Source organism: Apteryx rowi, unplaced genomic scaffold (assembly GCF_003343035.1).
Source record: "Apteryx rowi isolate R43461 unplaced genomic scaffold, aptRow1 scaffold_253, whole genome shotgun sequence".
NCBI lineage: Eukaryota > Metazoa > Chordata > Aves > Apterygiformes > Apterygidae > Apteryx > Apteryx rowi.
In genome coordinates, this window is record NW_020448897.1 from 108,608 (window position 1) to 114,607 (window position 6,000).

Below are 6,000 nucleotides of genomic sequence, written 5' to 3' on the forward strand. Positions count from 1 at the left end.
AGTGGCGGAAATGGGAACAGAAGTTAACTTGCAACTTCAAGATCTACAGGCAAAGGTACCCTGTGTCACACCTCCTCCAACACTACCCAGGTTTGATCCTGCAAAGCATTAACTAAGGTATAAAGGTACACAGATGCTAAGGAGCTTTCAGGATTACAAAGCCCTACAGTAATACGAGGAAAGAGTTCTTCAATATTAGCACTATAAGTAAACATAACTATGAACTGTATATCAGTAGGTTATTTTTGTAGAAGAAATGCACTTAGGACCTCATACTTAACCACTTGAGTCCAAGCACTTAAACAATTAAACAGAAATGCTTATATAAGCACACTAATTTGCAGGATGGAGGTTCTTACACCCCCAGTAGGGCAAATTAGTTAAGCACATGCCCACTGTTGGAGGAGTCTCAATTGTTATTCAACTATTTTAAAAAACACCATATTGATCTTCAGAAGAAACATGCAGAAAAGTGACTACAGATATGCAGAATTACAGAAAACAAGTCTTGTGAAAGAGAGGAGCAAAAAAAGAAAAAAGCAAGAATGTAAGAAATAAGCTCAGAATATCTCATTTCATCTTGATTTTTGGAAACAAAATTTCTCATTCAAATAGCTTTTGAAGAATGTTATGCTCTAAATAAAATTCAGTTCAAGACAACCCTCCTCAATTCCCCCCAACATAAATAAAGCTTTGCTGAAGAAACACCAAAGCTCGCAAGACTTGGGTTCAGGGCAAAGAGGGAGAACTCATTTTCCATGCAAGGGCAGGCCAGCTGCTGAACTCCTTACATGTGATGTGAACTAACAATCAACATAGACTCAAGGGGAGACTGGACAAATTCAAGGAAAAGAAATTTATTGAAAGTAAAACATACAGAAACAACATACAGTTCAGGAAGTTCCTGGGCTACAAACAGGTTGGAGACTGGAAGAGTATTCCAGGGATGTAATACATATGGTCTTACACTCTCATCTCTGCTGCTGGCTGCAGGATACTGGGCTAGATGGACCCTTGATTTAACCCAGTTTGAACCTCCTTTTTTTCTGAGCACTAGGAAATGAACTGCCACAGCCTTCTTCCTGTAAAAGTAGGGCAGATTTCCTAGGATATCTGAGGCTCTGGTGCAGGACAGCAAAACAAGAGCATAGGACAAGAATGCAGAAACAAGCACTGTAGAAAAGACAAGGTCAGTGGACAGAAGGGAGTGAAGCAGAATATGCTCGGCTCAGCTGAAACATGCATAACCATTGCTAAAATTTAATATGAAGATAAGCTTCAAGTTTTCTTTAATAATGAAAAAGTAGTCAAGGACAAGGTCTTTCCATTAGAGTCTTGAATTGCAACATTTAGAACAGCAAGACTAAAGGTGGTCCTTCACAAATGACTTCACAAAAAGCAAAACTAAACCCACATTCCTTGGCAGCTAATAGGGATTGGGAAACTAACACATACCCTGCATCTTTAGCCCACTGATACTGGAGAAAGGGGAATTTTCTTTGTTTACAGTACAGAATAGCACTGCCCCCACTACCTTCCTCAGTATCTAGAACTGATAAGAGGCTTTTACTGCCCAGAGTTTCTTTTGGCAGATATCTGCTAAAAACGTTTTGCACATTGATGGGGATTTACGCAACGCAATGTTGCCATAAAATCTCCCTTAACACAGAGCTCTGTTCTTTTAGGCTTCATCTCAGAAGGCAGGTATGCTGAACAAACAAGAGTCCCCGGGGGGCTTGCAGGGGGAAAAAGAGGTGCATTACTGAACACGCATAATTTCACCACTACAAAGACTGCTTATCATAATTATACCGGACAATCTAGAAAACGGTCAGTATTTCTTACCCCAGTATCTCTGGACATCCGGAAATTAAGCCTACAGTAATGTATGAATTTATGCCCATACATTCAAAGCTTCTTTTCAAGTGGGACAGAATCCTTTTGCGTTTTCAAAAAAAGGATTTGTGATACACTGAGAACATGTTTTATGCTACAGTACCATTCTGCAAGTTGAGATAAGACATCTTTCCAAGCGCACACACTTTTTTCTTCTGAGCAATGTTTGGGATAAACACTGATGGCTTTAGCCTCTCAAACACTTTCAATTAGCTTATTTGATAAATCTAAATGAGTGGGGATTTTTGTCTTTGAACTAGACAGCTATTTAAGGAGCTTCAGCTTTTGCTTTTTTTCTTTTTCTTTCTGAAGTTTAACTAAGTTGCACAGAATAAAGGGGATCACATAACTTTGCACAGTACATTCCCCAACTCTTTTAATCTCTCTAGTCCTTCTACTATAGCCAAATGCTTTGGCCTTACATCCAGATTTCTCAGTAGTTACTCTCACTGATCAGCCGCGAGATTGTCCTTGCATCAAAATGTCTGCAACAGTCATTTGCCTTTGCCTACTAGCAAGAAGCAGCTCTATACTTTTATCTCATTTCTTGAAAAGGGTCCATTACCTGAGGTACAGATTCCCATGCATCTCTGCTCCCCAGTACAGCTTTGCCCAACTACAATGCATATGTATTAACATAGCAACAAACCTGCAACTGGAATCATACTTAGGGCTTCTGTTCCATACATTTAAGTTCATGAAGTAAACAAATACCCCTTCATAATTAAGAGATAGTACTACAGCTAAGCAGTTTAGCAGCAGTGGGATTGAAACTTGGACACTCTGATCATAAGCTTTACACTTACTTCACAAGACCAGGTGCCTATTAAAAGAGGAGGGAGAGGGAGAGGGAGAGGGAGAGGGAGAGGGAGAGGGAGAGGGAGAGGGAGAGGCTTCAAATACCTTTAGAAATTGTATTCCTACATTCAGAATTTTCAGAGGGGTGGGGGGAGGGGTGTCTGTTTTTTTACAATAATAAGTTTAACAGTGCAAAACAAGTTACAATAAAACAAGGTTTAGACCCAAGGGAAGCAAGTCTTCCTAAGAAGATCTAAACACTTGAGTTAGTCTATGCTGACATTGTAACCATCTGCAAACTGGCTACAGCTACAATCACTTAAAAATATATGCGTATTTACACTAACTTTTTAGAGTAGGATAGCTAGAATAGCTGCTGGGAGTTACATTTATTGCTCCTTGAGTACCATTTGCATCTATATGTATTATGAGTGATGGTCTCATATGTGAACAACTCTGAGCTTTTAAAAACAAACAAACTCTTGTAAGCAATAAGGTATTTGGATATTTAGCATTTTAGGTTTTAAAGAAATAATCATTAAACACAAACCTCCTCTTTCGTCTTCTTATTTTCAGCTCTAAGCTCTTCATATTCACCAATAGCTATTAAGAAAAAAAAACAAAAAAGCATTAATATTGCAGCGTACCCATTACCCAAATTAGCTCTCAGTTTCATTCATTTTATAGTTCTTCTGGCTATGTAGACAGACTTCTGAAATAACATGGGTCATAAACTTCATTAATAGCTTATGGATGAACTGGATATCCTTTTAAAATTGAAGTAATTGAAAAGTGTCTGAAAAAGACTGGCTCCCAAAACAATCAATTTTTCATCAATAGAGAGTTAAACAATCTTATTGATTCAGTTCAAAAATTACAAGGTGAATTTACTGGCTTACAGTCACCATTTTAAACCGACACTGGCTCAGGTTACAGATCAATGCCAGAAAGCACAGTTAATACAATACTGTTACGCATTCGTATCTCCGGACTAGCTGAGCACCTTAAGTGGCTTTTTAATATTTTCTTCAAACAACAGTCATACGAGAGGTTTTTTTCTTTATACTCCACAACAGAGATATGAAAAGACTGTATGATTTGCCCAAGATCATGCAAGAATTCAGCTGTGGAGCAAGGGATCAAACTGAGGACTCTGGAGGTCCATTGTTTCACATTGGTGAATGAGTAAGTAAAAACAGTTGCTACCAGTTAAGCTTCCACTTTACTGCATATTTTCGTGTGCCCTTAAATTTTTTTTTATTATTTTTTTTAAAAACACTCTTAGGGACATGCCTTCATTGCCATGCCTTCCCCAGCTCTATTCTTCTTTCTGTGTGTCCCACATGGACCGCTTGGCCTTCAAGGCCATATAAATTTCATTGTTATTCTAAAGAAACTGAATACATCTCCAAGCACTAGAGAAACAAGCAGACTGCCAGAAAGGAACACTGTGCAGTCCTTAAGATGCATACTGCAAGAATAAAACCAGATGTCTGTAGACATTATTCTACATCTTATTCCAACCTCTCTTTATCTCTTCATTATTTATTGTTTGTATATAGAAGAAAGCTACATTAGAATACAGTTGTTATTTTAAGCAAATTTAATTAAAACTGGGCAAAGGGTTTGAGTATATTCTTTTGTTTAAACCAGATAAAACTGGGATCACCAGCTTCAAGATTCAGACATAGCTGAGTTACCATAACATGTTCTATTTTGCATTTGCCACAAATGAAGATCACAGAGATATTATCATAGTTTTCAGCTGACAGAATCTCTCCTGTTGAGGTTTCATCTTAACCTAACATGTCTTACCCTGTATCTGCAAGCGTGAACATGCACAATCAGGTAAATCAGCCACCTGAAAACCTATTATTTAATGCTCCAGTATATCTAGCAAGAAGTATCAGAGCAGTTTCAAACAGCTCTTACAAATAAAGTTACACTTTTCACTATTGAGACATCCTGCAACAAACATCCCTCTTATCCTCTCCCACAGTGTCTCAAAAACTACTGAAATAACACTAATTCAACTCATTCTTGAAAGCAGGCTCCACAACATCATTGCTCTGCCTACCTTAAGCATGTATTAGTACTCCCACCATCAGCACAGAAATACCTCAGAGGTTAAAACACACACACAAAACTTCTCAAATTATCGTAATTTTTCTTTTCCAAAGCTGGTCCCTTGTTAGAGATGCAGAACTGAGGCACTAAGAGGTTAATTGACTTGCTTAAAATTATGTAGAAGTCTGGGATACAGCCAGCAGTTTTAGTTCCTAGACTAGAACCCCTAAACACAGGACTCTGCCCCTAATGTGTCCAGACTAGCATTGGGGAATTGGCAACATCCTACTGACCGTATTACCTAGAAAAGAAAACTGAGGAATGCTAGAGCCTAGAAATCACTTAGCTGAAATCTCAACTCTGCTGTTATCAGCAGCTAATATATTGCAATCAGAATTTTAATAGCTGTTTAAATAAGCAAACAAACCTCAAATTTCTGCAATAAATTACTAGTTTTGTTCTAAGTGGTGAAAGCCACAAAGGAGAAAAAAAGTGAAATAAAACCACAGAAGACAAAACCCACAAGCCATATGCAAACTCACAGGAAGCCCTGCCAATTTAAACAGATGAAAAAAACCTCTTTCCTGTTCATTCAGGTAAAAGGGGCTAAGCAGTGGGATGACCAGTGACCGCACCAGCAAAGCCAAAGCCTGCCATGCACCTCTCTTCACCTTGTTCTCAGGTCCCTTTACCTACCGATGAAACCCCTACCCATCTTGCAGATCCCTCCCATATTCGCCAGTTGGAGACTGTATAACAGGCAGTATGTGCCACAGATCAAGAGTTACAAGTATGTTGACCAGGTATCTGGAAAGCCAAAAAAAGCAAGTAACAGGTGAGACTGCACCTGTTGTCTTTTCCTTACTGGAGACAATAATTTGTGGAGTCCTCCTTTCCCCAGACAATTTTCACAAAATTTAGAGGAACTTAATATCTTCATTGTCCCTTATCCATTATCAAATATGGTTGCAAGAGAGGGAAAGAAGAGGCAGAAGAAACCAACAGGTAGATGAACAGGAAAAAAACCAGGTGAACGTAGTTGTTCCAAGAAGGGCACACAAAGTGAAACAACACATATTCCCCGCACAAGAATGTAATAGCGATGCCCCTTGCCCATTGTTCTGCTTCTAAGCTATTTCTGTGTTCCCTTTAAGGAAAGCAAAGTGATTTCTAGAAGTCAGCCTCAAGATGCAAGAAAAGGAGTGAAAGTTGTATCCACAGATACAGCTTCTTCATACT

The 6,000-nt window shown here is 38.7% G+C and overlaps 1 protein-coding gene across 1 annotated transcript in view; it reads right to left on the reverse strand.

Moving 5' to 3' along the window:
• The window catches only part of SHTN1 (shootin 1), a 56,136-nt gene extending 52,844 nt beyond the window's left edge, over positions 1-3,292 (reverse strand). Inside the window, exon 1 of the mRNA XM_026067066.1 lies at positions 3,245-3,292. The gene's annotated coding sequence lies outside the window, so the exon portion shown is untranslated. The remainder of the gene's footprint in view (positions 1-3,244) is intronic.
• Positions 3,293-6,000: the final 2,708 nt, after the last annotated feature.